Source organism: Ursus maritimus, assembly GCF_017311325.1.
Source record: "Ursus maritimus isolate PB19 chromosome X unlocalized genomic scaffold, ASM1731132v1 scaffold_X1, whole genome shotgun sequence".
Lineage (NCBI taxonomy): Eukaryota > Metazoa > Chordata > Mammalia > Carnivora > Ursidae > Ursus > Ursus maritimus.
In genome coordinates this window covers 31,584,574-31,598,793 of record NW_024423319.1, presented here as the reverse complement: position 1 = coordinate 31,598,793, position 14,220 = coordinate 31,584,574, and the positions used below count along the sequence as shown (strand labels likewise).

The 14,220-nt window shown below is 44.3% G+C and overlaps 1 long non-coding RNA gene across 1 annotated transcript in view; it reads right to left on the bottom strand.

Moving 5' to 3' along the window:
• Positions 1–1,436: 1,436 nt before the first annotated feature.
• The window catches only part of LOC103677714, a 55,203-nt gene continuing 42,419 nt past the window's right edge, over positions 1,437–14,220 (bottom strand). Inside the window, exon 4 of the long non-coding RNA XR_572501.2 lies at positions 1,437–1,575. This is a non-coding gene — a long non-coding RNA (uncharacterized LOC103677714). The remainder of the gene's footprint in view (positions 1,576–14,220) is intronic.

Below are 14,220 nucleotides of genomic sequence, written 5' to 3'. Positions count from 1 at the left end.
GATACCACAATATATTAACACCTCTTTGTTTAGTAAATAGTTTTTTATAGAAGCACTGGAATTTTTGCATCATGTCTATAATTCACATCATTCTGGCATCTACACGAATATTCCTAGTCCTGAAACATAAGTCTCTTGTAGTCAGTGGCAGATTTGGGGTATATCTGTATTATCTTCAACTGTGATCCTCTCAGAGCTAACTAACTTCACAAGGCCAAGCTGGGCCAATGGCCCAACATGAGTATGCCAGGGTCAACCTAGGTTCTGCCCTAAGAACTCCATAATTTATTTTATTTTATTTTTTTTTAAGATTTTATTTGTTTATTCAACAGAGATAGAGACAGCCAGCGAGAGAGGGAACACAAGCAGGGGGAGTGGGAGAGGAAGAAGCAGGCTCATAGCAGAAGAGCCTGATGTGGGGCTCGATCCCAGATCGCCGGGATCACGCCCTGAGCCGAAGGCAGACGCTTAACCGCTGTGCCACCCAGGCTCCCCAGCACTCCATAATTTAAACTGGAAAAGCACTACCCAGTGTAATACCAACTCAAGCACGAACTGAGAGAAAACTGTTCCTTAAGAGGAAACAACATTTAAGTGCTATCGTGACGCCTTTTGAGATAAGGAGTATTGGCCAAAATAATAATGTATAATCTAATTATACACTCAGTTTGCAGTAGGAATTTGGGGGCTTCATTTCTTCAAAGTGGATGACTCCCAAATTTCCATCTCTGTGTCCAGCCCAGAACAATCTCCTGAGCTCTAGACCCATACATCCATCTGCTGATGAGATGTCTCTCTCACTTTCCTACCAACAGACTCTTGACAGTCAATGGATTCCGAACTGAACTCATCATCTGCTGCTCCTGCACCTCAGATCTGCTCCTCTTCCTGGGTCTGTGGTCTTAGAGGACAACGTTACCATTGTCTTGGGGGCTTATGTTTTAAACCTCAGCATGTCATCGTTGACGTACCTCATGCCTAATCAGCTGTCATGTCCTCTCAAGTCCTGTCAATCCACATCCAGCATTTCTCCCATCCATCTTCTCCCCATGTCCACTGCTCCATCACCTAGTTTAGACCCTATTCACCTCCAGCTATACCTCTGAAGTGGCCCTCTAGTTGGTCTCCCTGATTTTAGTCTCTACCCCTTACCCTTCAGTCCATCTCCCACATTCCTGCAAGATAAACCGCACAGACTCGAGATCTAAACTTCTATACCCATAAACTTTGTCTCCCTATTCCTATAATATATTGGTTTCCATACATTTTTTTATTTTCCAAAAAGGATGATTGTCTTCTTAAGACAAAAAATCTGACAAATGCCGATGTATATGCATATAAAAATATTTTATTAATATGAATTTATTATAAGTTAACAATCATTACATGGAGCACCTGGGTGGCTCCGTTGGTTAAGCATCCAACTCTAGATTTCACTCAGGTAATGATCTAAGGGTCTTGAGATCCAGCCCCGCATAGGGCTCCGTACTCAATGGGGAGTCTGCTTGAGATTCTCTCTCTCCCTCTCCTGCCAACTCCTGCCAACACATGCATGCGTGCACGTTGTCTCTCTTTCTAAAATAAGTAAATAAATATTTTTTAAGTTAGCAATCATAACATAAATGTATCATAAAGTAAATGAGGAAACAATAAGGTTTTTCTGATACACACAAAAATCTGAAATCATCGGTAAGGAAACAACATTCTCATATTAACATTCAATTTATTTCTGTTTTTAAATTTTGGTTGTACAGTGTTGAGAAAATTCTTACACACAGATAAGTAGCTGCAAATGCTAAAAAATATAACAATCTTGCAAGATACCTTATTTGCACAAGAAGGCAAAAGTAGCTTTTTTTTAGAGGGGGGAGAGGCAGAGGGAGAGAGAATCTTAAGCAGGCTCCATGGCCAGCATGGAGCCCACTACGGGGCTCAATCCCACTACCCTGAAATCATGACCTGAGCCAAAATCAAGAGGCAAATGCTTAATCAGGTGAGCCACCCAGGCACCCACAAAAGTAGCTTTACTATAAGGTCTGCACGAAAACAAGTCAAGTGGTAGCATAAATTATTTTAATGTTTCTGATGTGCCAATTTTTGTATATCACATATTTAAACACGTAATTTCCCATGTTTTTAATATATATATTTCATCATATATTTTTAATATATATATTTCATCATATATTTTAGAAAAATAAATCAAATATCTATGGAAGCTCTGAAGTACTTGTGCAGAATCCTCGAGTTCATGAAATATAGTTAGAAGCCCTTGCCATCAAAAAAAAAGTACTTGCTGATCTGGCCTCAATATACTCTTCTGAACTTATTATCCTCTATCACCTTTTACACATTCTTTTAAAAGATTTTATTTATTTATCAGAGAGAGAGCACGAATGGAGAGAGGAGGAGAGGGAGAAGCAGGCTCCCTGCCCAATCAGGGCTCAATCCCAAGACTCTGGGATCATGACCTGAGCCAAAGGTGGACACTTAACTGACTAAGCCACCCAGGTGCCCAACTTTCACACATTTTTAAAAGCAAGAAAACTTGTTTATGTTTTTCAGATTATCAGTATTAGTGGTTGTAGGAGAAAATCTGCTAAATACAGAAAAGAATGAAATACCTTCAACAGATGACTGGATTAAGAAGTTGTGGTCCATATATACAACGGAATATTACTCAGCTATCAGAAAGAACGAGTTCTCAACATTTGCTGCAACATGGACGGCACTGGAGGAGATAATGCTAAGTGACATAAGTCAAGCAGAGAAAGACAACTATCATATGATTTCTCTCATCTATGGAACATAAGAACTAGGAAGATCGGTAGGGGAAGAAAGGGATAAAGAAAGGGGGGGTAATCAGAAGGGGGAAAGCACGAGAGACTATGAACTCTGAGAAACAAACTGAGGGCTTCGGAGGGGAGGGGGTGGGCGAATGGGCTAGGCTGGTGATGGGTAGTAAGGAGGGCACATATTGCATGGTGCACTGAGTGTTATATGCAACTAATGAATCATCGAACTTTACATCGGAAACTGGGGATGTACTGTATGGTGACTAACATAATATAATAAAAAAAATTAAAATAAAAAAAATGAAATACAGATGGTCCCCAACTACTCACGGTTGACTTCTAATTTTTTGATTTTACAATGGTGCCAGAGCGATACACATTCAGTAGAAATCGTATTTAAACTTTTGAATTTGGGTCTTTTCCTAAGCTAGCAATATGGGGTACAATGCTCTTCGGTGATGCTGGCCAGCAGCAAGCCCCAGCTCCTGTCAGTCACACAATCCCAGGGGTCAACAGATACAACCATTCTGTTTTTCACTTTCAGTACAGTATCAGTGTATTCAGTACAGTATTCAACAAGCCCATGAGACGGTCAGCATTTTATTTTAGTAGCTGATTTTGCCCAACTGTAAGCTAACGTGGGTGTCTGGTAAGCTACGCCAAGCTTTGACCTTCAGTAGGTTAGATGTGTTAAATATGCATTTTTGGCTTCGGTATTTTCAACTTCCGATGAGTTTATTGGGACGTAACCCCATTGTGAGTTGACAACGATCTGCAGCGAAAAACCACCCGTTTTCAAAGGAAGAATAACTACTATAAATATTTTTGCGTAAGTTTTTTGAGTCTTTTACATAGTCAGACTAATAGTTAGGTTATGGGGAACTGTGCCAAGTGCTTGAAGAGATGATCCCATTTAATATTCACAAACACCCTATCATGCAATTAATTGTATTATTTCCATTTAACATTGAGGAAACAGAAGAGGAAGCAGGTTGAGCAAATTGCCCAGTCACAGAGGAAATCGCAGACCACTCCGTGTCCGACTCCAGAGACCAAGGACCTAACCGCGCCACAGGACTACCTGCCATCCTGCCCTCTTTCACTGCAACTCTGCCCTCTTGAACTTCCTGTTCGTTGAAGACCTCTTCCTCTGCTCGTGCCATTCCCTTTGCTAGGACTGCCCTTTGCCATCTTTCTGCCTAGCCAAATCCTACCGATCATTCAAACGCCCCCTACTCCTCAAAGCTTCTCTAAACGACCCTCAGCTCCCCTTCTAGAAGTCCCAATATTCTTTCCTGCGCTCCATGTATTCCTCCCTCCTGTCTCAGCCTCTTCCCCTTCCTCTGCCTCCCCCGCTGACACAGACAGCAGATTACTATATTCGTCAGTGCTGAGTGACTGGTGGCCCTGCTCCAGTTCCCACGCTTTGGACCTGGGGCTAAGCAGTTTCTCCGGGACGCAGCTACTGGGCAACAGGGAGCTGGCCTGGCCTTCTGATCCTAAGTGAAACCAAAGCTCCTGTACACCCAAGTCAAAAAGATCATTTCTTCCGTGATCTAGGTAAAGCCAATCTGCTGCCCCTCCTCCCAGGGCTGCCTGTTGCATTTTTAACTTCTTTTCCCCTCAAGGCTGCCCTTTGAAGCTGATTTCCTCCCGATAAAGTTACTTACAGTGTGGGATAATGCCAGCTTTCTGATCTGCCCTGGGTTCTAAAAAGGCAGCCTTGGTGGCTAAACATGTTTTTTGGTTGCCATTTATTCCAAAGTTTTTGTGTCCCCCCTCCCCACCCCCCACCCTCCGAAGAGGCCATTGCAACTGAAAACTAAAGCTCTGGGTCCACTGTTACGAAACTGAGTTCCACGGAACCGTATTTCCAAGCTTTACAAGTCATCCCTAGGGGGCCTTGAAAGAAAGCATGGACATGTTTATCTAACCCACACGCTGAAGGGTGAAAGCAAGGGATTGTCTGCACAGATGCCAACTGCAATGTGGCCTCAAGAGACTGGGCCTGGAAGCCATGAGCCCTCTGGAAGCACGCCACTTACAGAAAGACAGTTTGCTGATGTGTTTCTGATAGACCACATTCTTCCTACAGGGATGGGGAAAATGGGCATCTCCAGCTGGAATTGTGCCCTAACTCAAGATCCGCGTGTCTAACTGCCTCCCAGACATCTTTACGTAGGTATAGGACAGACATATCAAACCTCACATGTCTAAATAAGCCCCCGATAGTCCCTCAACCCCCACCCTCTCACCCCGGCAACCCCATCCTTCCAGTTGTTCACGTCAAAACCTTAGCGGCATTCCTGGGGCTTCTCTTTTTTCTCCTGCACCATTTATGGTCTGGAGCAAATCCTGGTGGCCCTCCTGCCCAACTCTGACCACTGTTCACCATCCCATTGCCACCACGGTGTCCCAAGTGACCACCATTTCTCTCTTGGCTTTTCGCAATGGCCTCCTTCAGGTTTCCCTAGCCTGCCCTTGCTGTGTTTTCAGTCTCTTCTGCACCCAGCAGCCAGGGTGATATTGTTGGCACTGAACAGAATCGACTTAAAACCCTCCAGTGACTTTCCATTTGGCTCCTAACGAAAGCCTTGCTGTTCTCGAACATGCCAAGCACACTCCCATCTCAGGGCTTTGCACTTGCTCTTTCTTCCACCTGGAAGGCTTTTTTTCACCAGATCTCCACAGGGTGGGGGTGGGGTTGCCTTCATTTCCTTTGCAACTTTACTTAAAATTCATCTTTTCATGCAGGCCTTCCCCAGTCACTGAAGTAGAAATAGAAATATCCTGGCACCTCGGACCTCTGTTCCCTGTTTACGGTTCTTTGTAGGACTATCATTAGCGAGCGAACTATACATTTCACTCACCTATCATGTTAGCTTGACTACTCCACTTGAACATTAATTCCACAAGGGCAGAAAATATTACCTGTTTTATTCACTGCCATATCAACACTACCTGTCACAAAGTAGTCACTCAACAAATATTTGTTAAATAAATAGGTGTTGAATGAATAAAACAGGAGATCTGGATGAAGAATGGACTCACCCTAGTTTAATGATTTTCCAACTACTTTCAGAGCTCCAGTGTCCCCTTTACCAGGAGAAGGAACCCAAAGGGGTAAGGCTCTAGACCCCCAGTCCTCTTCTTTAACCTGAATCTTACATATTGGCCTTCCATGACAGCTTTGTTTTAAAGAAAACATTACGTGGATGGGACTCTTGTTTCTTCTTAGAAAGAGAGCCAGAGAGAGCGTACACATATGAGAGCTAGGGGTTGGGGGGAGGTAGGCAGAGGGAGAGGGAGAGAGAGAATCTTTTTTTTTTTTAAAGATTTTATTTATTTATTCGACAGCGATAGAGACAGCCAGTGAGAGAGGGAACACAAGCAGGGGGAGTGGGAGAGGAAGAAGCAGGCTCATAGCGGAGGAGCCTGATGTGGGGCTTGATCCCATAACGCCGGGATCACGCCCTGAGCCGAAGGCAGACGCTTAACCGCTGTGCCACCCAGGCGCCCCGAGAGAGAGAATCTTAAGCAGGCTTGCTGCCCAGCAAGGAGCCCGATGCAGGGCTCGATTTCATGACCCTGAGATCACGACCTGAGCTGAAATCAAGAGTCGGACACTTAACCCACTGAGCCACCCAGGTGTCCCTACTTGTATGGGTTTTTAAGAATTGTTTCAGAACAACTGCCATAAATCTAAAGAAATCAGAGAGCATGACGGCCTCAGGCTAAGAACAATGACCTGCTTCAGGGGATGGATACGTTGGGTACTCTCTAGTTCCATTTTCCTAAAATGGGGCTCTGACAATGCGGCCCGGGAGTCCCAGAGAAGGCCACGGGATATAGACACAGCAGATTATCCTGAGCAGCAACTGTATCTCAAATTTGGGAGCAAAACCTAGGGGCGCCTGGCTGGCTCAGTTGGTTAAGCATCCGACTCCTGACTTCAGCTCAGGTCATGATCTCAAAGTTGTGGGATCGAGCCCCGCATCAGGCTCCACACTGAGCGAAGAGCCTCAAGATTCTCTCCCTCTCCCTCTGCCCCTCCCTCACTCATTCTCTCTCAAAAAACAAAACCAACTAGGGGCGCCTGGGCGGCTCAGTCAGTTAAGCATCTGCCTTTGGCTCAGGGCATGATCTCGGGGTCCTAGGATAGAGCCACACGTAGGGCTCCCTGCTCAGTGTGGGGGGGGTCTACTTGTCCCTCTCCCTCTACCCCTCACCCCTGCTCATGATCTCTCTTGAATGCTTTCTCTCTCCCTCTCTCAAATAAATAAATAAAATCCTTTTTAAAAAACCAACTGATTTTCCATTGAAATAAGGATGTAGCAGAATAAAAACCTCTCATGAATTTACAAAATAAAACACAAGCTTTTACAGAAATTGTGTACATGTAAGATGCTACTTCCAACCACTCCATGACTTGCCAAGGTCCACCATATACTTTTCTCCACTATAAAGAAAAGCAGAATTGTTTGAGAAGCACCATATCCAGCTGATCTTCTGTACCATGGGAAGAACAGAGGAGCTAAGATAAGAAAGAAGTGTCATCAAGTTGGCCTACAATTATAAGACAGGCTTCCCCGCAGGCTCCTTACGATAATGTTTTAACATTGGCCTGAAACATTTGCTAATCAGGCAGGATGTGCTAAGCCCTGTCGGTACACTATACACACGCCATTAGAAAGTATTCATGGGGCGCCTGGGTGGCACAGCGGTTAAGCGTCTGCCTTCAGCTCAGGGCATGATCCCGGCGTTATGGGATCGAGCCCCACATCAGGCTCCTCTGCTGTGAGCCTGCTTCTTCCTCTCCCACTCCCCCTGCTTGTGTTCCCTCTCTCGCTGGCTGTCTTTATCTCTGTCAAATAAATAAATAAAATCTTTAAAAAAAAAGAAAGAAAGAAAGTATTCATAATAGGAGCCCTTTGCTGTTGTGACTGCTCTAGAAAACAGCATCAGATTTCCCGCAGCTCAGGGCACGTGTCCCCCTTCTCCTGGGAGTTCTAGACCAACGGACAAAAGCAGAAGCGAGAATTGCAGGAAACTATTTACTTCATCCTATCCATATTTATTGAAAAGCTACTCCATACTCAATACCAAGATAAAAAAAAAAAAAGTATGACACTGGTTTTCGAACTTAAGATTTTTTTAACCATTACTATGATCATAGTTTTCTAACCAACTAAAAACTGTGTTAACAATAATTAGGGATAGTGATACTTCCAAAATGTATGTATGTATGTGTGTGTGTGTATATATATATATGTATATATATATACACACACATGATACATATATATATCTTAAGTGTTGCCACTGATTACTAAGTCTGAGGAATCCCTACTGGATGTGATAAGCCTGCAGCTAGGAAACAATTTTCACCAGCAACATTTTCCAGAATAGCTATCCGTCATGTGGGATTTCCAATATTTATGGGCTTCTTAGGAAGGCAAGTACCAGAGTCATGAATGAGGGGATGGCTGAGCTCCACAAATGATCTATGAAACCATGACACATTAGGAAATAATAAAGATGAATTGCTCTGGATTGAAAAAAAAAATAACAGAAGCCCTGAGTTCTATGAGCTCTGCCACAAAAACACTGTGCCATTTCTCTTCTCTGGGCCTCAATTTCCTCATCTGGAAAACGAGGGCTTTGGTGGACAAAGCCCTGAGTCTATAAAACCTGCATTCAGGGGCGCCCACTGGCTCAGTCAGTAGAGCATGTGACTCTTGATCTCGGGGTTGGAAGTTCAAGCCCCACATTGGGTGTAGAGATTACTTAAAAATAAAACCCCTTAAAAAAAATAAAAACATACATAAAACCCACATTCATCGCCAGGCCACTCAGCACATGTACGTATTTGGAAAGAGTCAACAAACAGCACCAACGTGTAAGGACTAGAAGTGAGTCAATAAGTTGTCAGGGAAAAAGCCCCATTAAACAAATGGACCTTGCTCCTCATTCTCATTTTCAACAGACATGAGTAAGAATTCAAAGTCCAAGAAACTATGCTGCGTCGCCCTTCCTCACACCGCATTCCAACCCAAGATTACTCTTCAAGGCTTCAGAAGTCAAATCAGGGACTGTCTCCACATCCAAATCCAATCGAACAAGCCCCATCTGCTGGTTGGCAGCTACAGGGACAAGCACTGAGCAGAACGTGAACAGTACTCTTAAAGATCTGGATGTGATTGGATTTAAGGCTACCTTGGAGAGGACTGGTCTAAACAAGACGTCAGGAAGACCACTGGGCCCAGGCAGGAGGTCAAGGAAAGCTGCCTGGGGAAAGAGGTGAATGCCTGCCCAGAACTGGTTCCTCTTCGGTCTTCTCTGGGAGCAACAGCATTTCTTTCTAGAAGCTGTCTGGCCACACATTCACTTGGCCTCCTTTCAGTTTGGGTTTAAAAGTACTATCAAGGGGCACCTGTGTGGCTCAGTCCTTAAGCGTCTGCCTTTGGCTCAGGTCATGATCCCAGGGTCCTGGGATCAAGCCCCAGATCAGGCTCTCTGCTCAGCGGGAAGCCTGCTTCTCCTCTCCCACTCCCCCTGCTTGTGTTTCCTCTCTTGCTGTCTCTCTGTCAAATAAATAAATAAAATCTTTTTAAAATTTTTTTTTAAAAATTAAGATACTACTAAATAATGAAAGGCCAGAGCTGGAGGGCTCTTAGAGAGAGGGTCTAAGGGTCTAAGCCAAGGTGCCAACTATTAGCAGATGTACTTAATTCGGCACAGGTTTTGTGAGAACAGGACCCATCTAAAATGATTTTGATTTTGGAATACCTTTGGGAGGAGCACATACTCTCCCATTTCTGTAGGGAGACCTCTCCTGGACTTACACAGAGTAGCCTGGCCCCAAAACACTCTGCAGTTCGAGCTAAGACTCAGAAACCACACCTTTCCAGGACGTCTTTGCTGCTTTCCAGTTTCCCTTTTCACATCTGTCCTAGGAAGGATCAGCTTCAGCCTGGTTTCCAGCAGCCACCCAAAACTAAGCAACCCCAAAGTCAAACCAGTCCAAACCTTCTCTTAGAAAGCACTTAATTCAAATCTACGAGAGCTTGGCCTGCAGTACTGCCCCAGCCAATACAGGAAGCACCAATACAGGAAGCACTTGGAAGTGGGCCCGCATACGAAGCACGGGCCTTTTCTCTCCACTGAAGATGGGGGACTAGGAGGACCGGGAACTGTCACAGGCAAGGGGGGGGGGCTCAGCCAGGTTCTTCAGTGCCTTGAAAACAGCCAGAGCACCAGAGCCTCGATGTATCTGCAATTCCCTAGAAGGCAGGTCCACGCAAGGGGTTTTAGTTGCTGAGGTATTAAAAACCAAAACCACCAAAGACCCTGTGACAGGAGCTACCAGCTGGAAAGAAAGCAAAACAAGAAATCCCTAGGAGGTAAATCAAATGTGTTTTTGCAAATGTCTGCTGTGTGTTCCATACTGTCCTGAACACGCTCACGTTCAAACACTATGTCTCACTGTCAGATCACGTGTCCCAATTTGTTGTTCAAAAAGTGTAATTACCGGGGGCGCCTGGGTGGCTCAGTCGTTAAGCGTCTGCCTTCAGCTCAGGGCGTGACCCTGGAGTTCTGGGATCGAGCCCCACGTCAGGCTCTTCCACTGGGAGCCTGCTTCTTCCTCTCCCACTCCCCCTGCTTGTGTTCCCTCTCTCGCTGGCTGTCCTTATCTCTGTCAAATGAATAAATAAAATCTTTAAAAAAAAAGTGTAATTACTGGGGTGCCTGGGTGGCACAGTCAGTTGAGCAGACAACTCTTGGTTTGGGCTCAGATCATGATCTTGGGGTCATAAGATCTAGCCCCGCGTCAGGCTCCACGCTCAGCTCAGAGTCTGCTTGGGACTTTTTCTCCCTTTCCCTCTGACCCTCGCCCCCATGCTCTCTCTCTCTCTCTCAGATGAATACGTGAATCTTTAAGAAATTAAAATTTAAAAAATGAGGGGCGCCTGGGTGGCTCAATTGGTTAAGCATCTGTCTCTTGATCTCAGCTCAGTTCTTGATCTCAGGATCATGTGTTTGAGCCCCGTGTTGGGCTCCATGCTGGGCATGGAGTCTACTTAAAAAAAAATTAACAATTAACAATTAAAAATCAGAGATTTTACATTAAAATTTTTTTATTTCCATCTTTCCTTGAAAAATCAGAAAATCTGGCAACGTTGGTCCCATACTCTCATGTGGTAATGATCGGCCAGAGCTGAACAGAAGCGGCCCCTACGAGAGGGGCCATGCGTTCTCTAAGTAGCCACGTTCCTCACCATTCCCTACAGCCTCCTCTACTCCTGTCCTGCAGATGGATACAGGGGCCATTTATCATGACATTTGAACTATTGTTTTTCTTCCAGTAAAGAAGATGAGGGGCGCCTGAGTGGCTCAGTTGGTTGAGTGTCGTCTTCATTTTGGCTCAGGTCACGGTCTTGGGCTTGTGAGACTGGGCCCCGCATCAGGCTCTGCACTCAGTGTGGAGTCTGCTTGGGATTCTCTCTCTCCTTCTCCCCCTCCCCTGACTTGCATGTTCTCTCTCGCTCTCTCTCTCTCTCAATAAATACATAAATAAAAATGGGTTTTTAAAAAAAGATGAAATATTTCTCCTATCTGTGTCTAACAGAAGTAGGAAAACAAATGCTAAATATGTGCCACTTATTTCAAGAAAAACGTAGCATTTTTTGCAAAAACGAAGAATATTGCTATGTATTCAATACGCCAAACAAATGTGTCTTTCAATATAATATATATCCTTCTTGCTTCACTCGTTTAAATCACATGTCTGCACCTACGGCCATAGGAGCTGCCACTTCTGCTTAAAATAAACAGACATGCAGACAGCAGTCTGTAGGCAAGGAAAATGGATTTTTTCTACTACTTTCCCTGCTTCTCCAGCTGGAATTCTGGAAATCTGACTGACAAAAGACAGATTAACAAGAGAAAAACAAACAGTTAATAAATAACACACATAGCAGAAATACACATAGGGGAAACTCAGGGATGAGTAACTCCAAGGGGTGGTTAGAGCTTGCTCTAATATGGCATCTTAACAAAGAACAATAAGTTTATAGAGAAGTGACAAGACAAAGGAAAAGGGTTTGGGCTTCCAAGGGCAGCAAACTGCGGAGATGCAAATATATGGGGGAAACTAATGAAGTAAGATTTGTTTGGGAAGGTCCACACTGGCATCAACTTTCTGCCTTTTTCATGGCCATAATCTTCTCTGGGAGAGGGGATTTAGGGTTGTACTCATTTCTCAGGAAGTTCTGCTTTTAGTTAGATAAGGGAAACTCTGGGAAGGTTCTTTGTGTATCTGTTGAATCTTAAATGCCTTTAGCTCAAAATAATCCTTAATGCCAAAGTGACACATTTTGGGATGGCAGATTATGATCCCCTACAAAACCTAATGCCCTTTGCAGCTAGGAGGACAGTGCCTACTTAGATCCCAGGATCTTTTTCTGTTCTGTTGGTTAGACAGAGGCTGACTGAGGATATCAGGCGATAATCCTCTTTCCTTTTTATCTAAAATGTCCCAGTGATATAAATGTATGTAATCCGTGTTGGGAATGCTGCAGGAACGCGCGCACACACACACACACACACACACACACACACACACACACATCCTCCAGTTGATTTTATCTGTATAATAAATTTTCGCCCTGAGGATAGATTTTAGATGATACTACAATGCTGTGTGGTGAGTATCTTCCAAGATAACACGGTACACAGTACTGGGCAGGCACTGATATTTCTATACAATTAACTCTTTGTCCACACTTCTCTTAAGGCACGTATCACTTCTTATTATACATTACACATTTTGTAACTCTCTCACTTTAAGTTCCTTCAGAATAAAATCTGCATCTAGTTCATCTGGATATTCCGTGGCGCGTAAAACAGAGCCTTGCCCTGAACAGGTACTCACACCCTGTTTGCTGGCTGGCTGCCTAGATGACAGAATGAATGACCTTCTCCCATAGTCTATTCACTACTTAACCATTTCATTCCCTTTCTTCACCATTTCTCCTTTGGGGGCTTGCAGGTGGAGTTAAGCATCTAGCTATAAAGGGAAGTGAAGGTAGTAACTATTTTTTAAGGTTTTGACACCTCAATCAGGCATGCATATAGTTCATTAGTCCAACATGGGTGTGCACACGTAAGACCATCTGGTCATGATCAAAGCTGTTCTGCTAACCCTGAGGCCTGCCCTCACCCCAATAGATGGATCAGCAACTGCCCTTACGACTACTTCAACCTCAAGACTATCACCTGTGAATGTCAGTCCTTAAAGGCATTGTCCAGAATTCTGGGCTCTACCTCCTGTTCTATGCAGCTCTGGCCCAACGGACTTATAATCCAATTGAAGATATAAATTCTGGAGACAACATGGTTCGATGGTGTTCATCTTCTGTTTTTTCATTCCTTCGAGAACAGATCACTATGAAGTTTGCAGATACTAATATATGCTTATTTTTAAAGGTTCCTTTACCTCGAATACAGTCTTTTTTTATGAGTAGTCAATTATGCCATCTGTGGACAAAACTATAAGCAATCACCAAGAATAAACCTAGTTCTCATATTCCTTTCCAATCAATTCAGACAGTGCCTCTTTCCCTCCACTGAAACATATATATATATATATATATATATATTTTAAAGATTTTATTTATTTATTTGACAGAGACAGAGACAGACAGCGAGAGAGGGAACACAAACAGGGGGAGTGGGAGAGGAAGAAGCAGGTTCCCAGCAGAGGAGCCTGATGTGGGGCTCGATCCCATAACGCCGGGATCACGCCCTGAGCCGAAGGCAGACACTTAACCACTGTGCCACCCAGGTACCCCTGAAACATATATTCTAAATTAATCCTGGATCACAGACACAAGAGCTAGAAACAACCTCGGAGACTGCCTCGTCCAACGCCCTCATCTTATAATGTCTCAGTTTCCTTTTGCTGCTGTAACAAATAACCACACATTTCGTGACTTAAAACAACGCCAATTTATTCTCTTGCAGCTCACAAAGACAGAAGTCCAAAATCAGTCTCACTGGGCTAAAGTCGGGGTGTCAGCAGGGCTGTTTCCCCTGGAGGTTCTAGAGGAGAATCCTTCTCCTTGTCTTTTCCAGCTTCTAGTGACCTGCATTCTTTGGCTTGTGGCACCTTCCACCACCTTCAAAGCACATCGCTCCAACCTGTGTTGTCCGTCATCACGTGGCCACTACCTCTTCCTCCCCTGAATCCTCCTGCATCTTCTTCTAATGATCACTGTAATTACCCTGGGCTCACCCAGATAATCCTGGATGGTCACGCCACATGAAGATCCTTAATTCAGTCATACCCGCGAAGTTCCCTTTGCCATATGAGATAACGTTCATGGTGCCTAGTGTGGACAGTGCAGGGAGGGGAGCAGTTTTC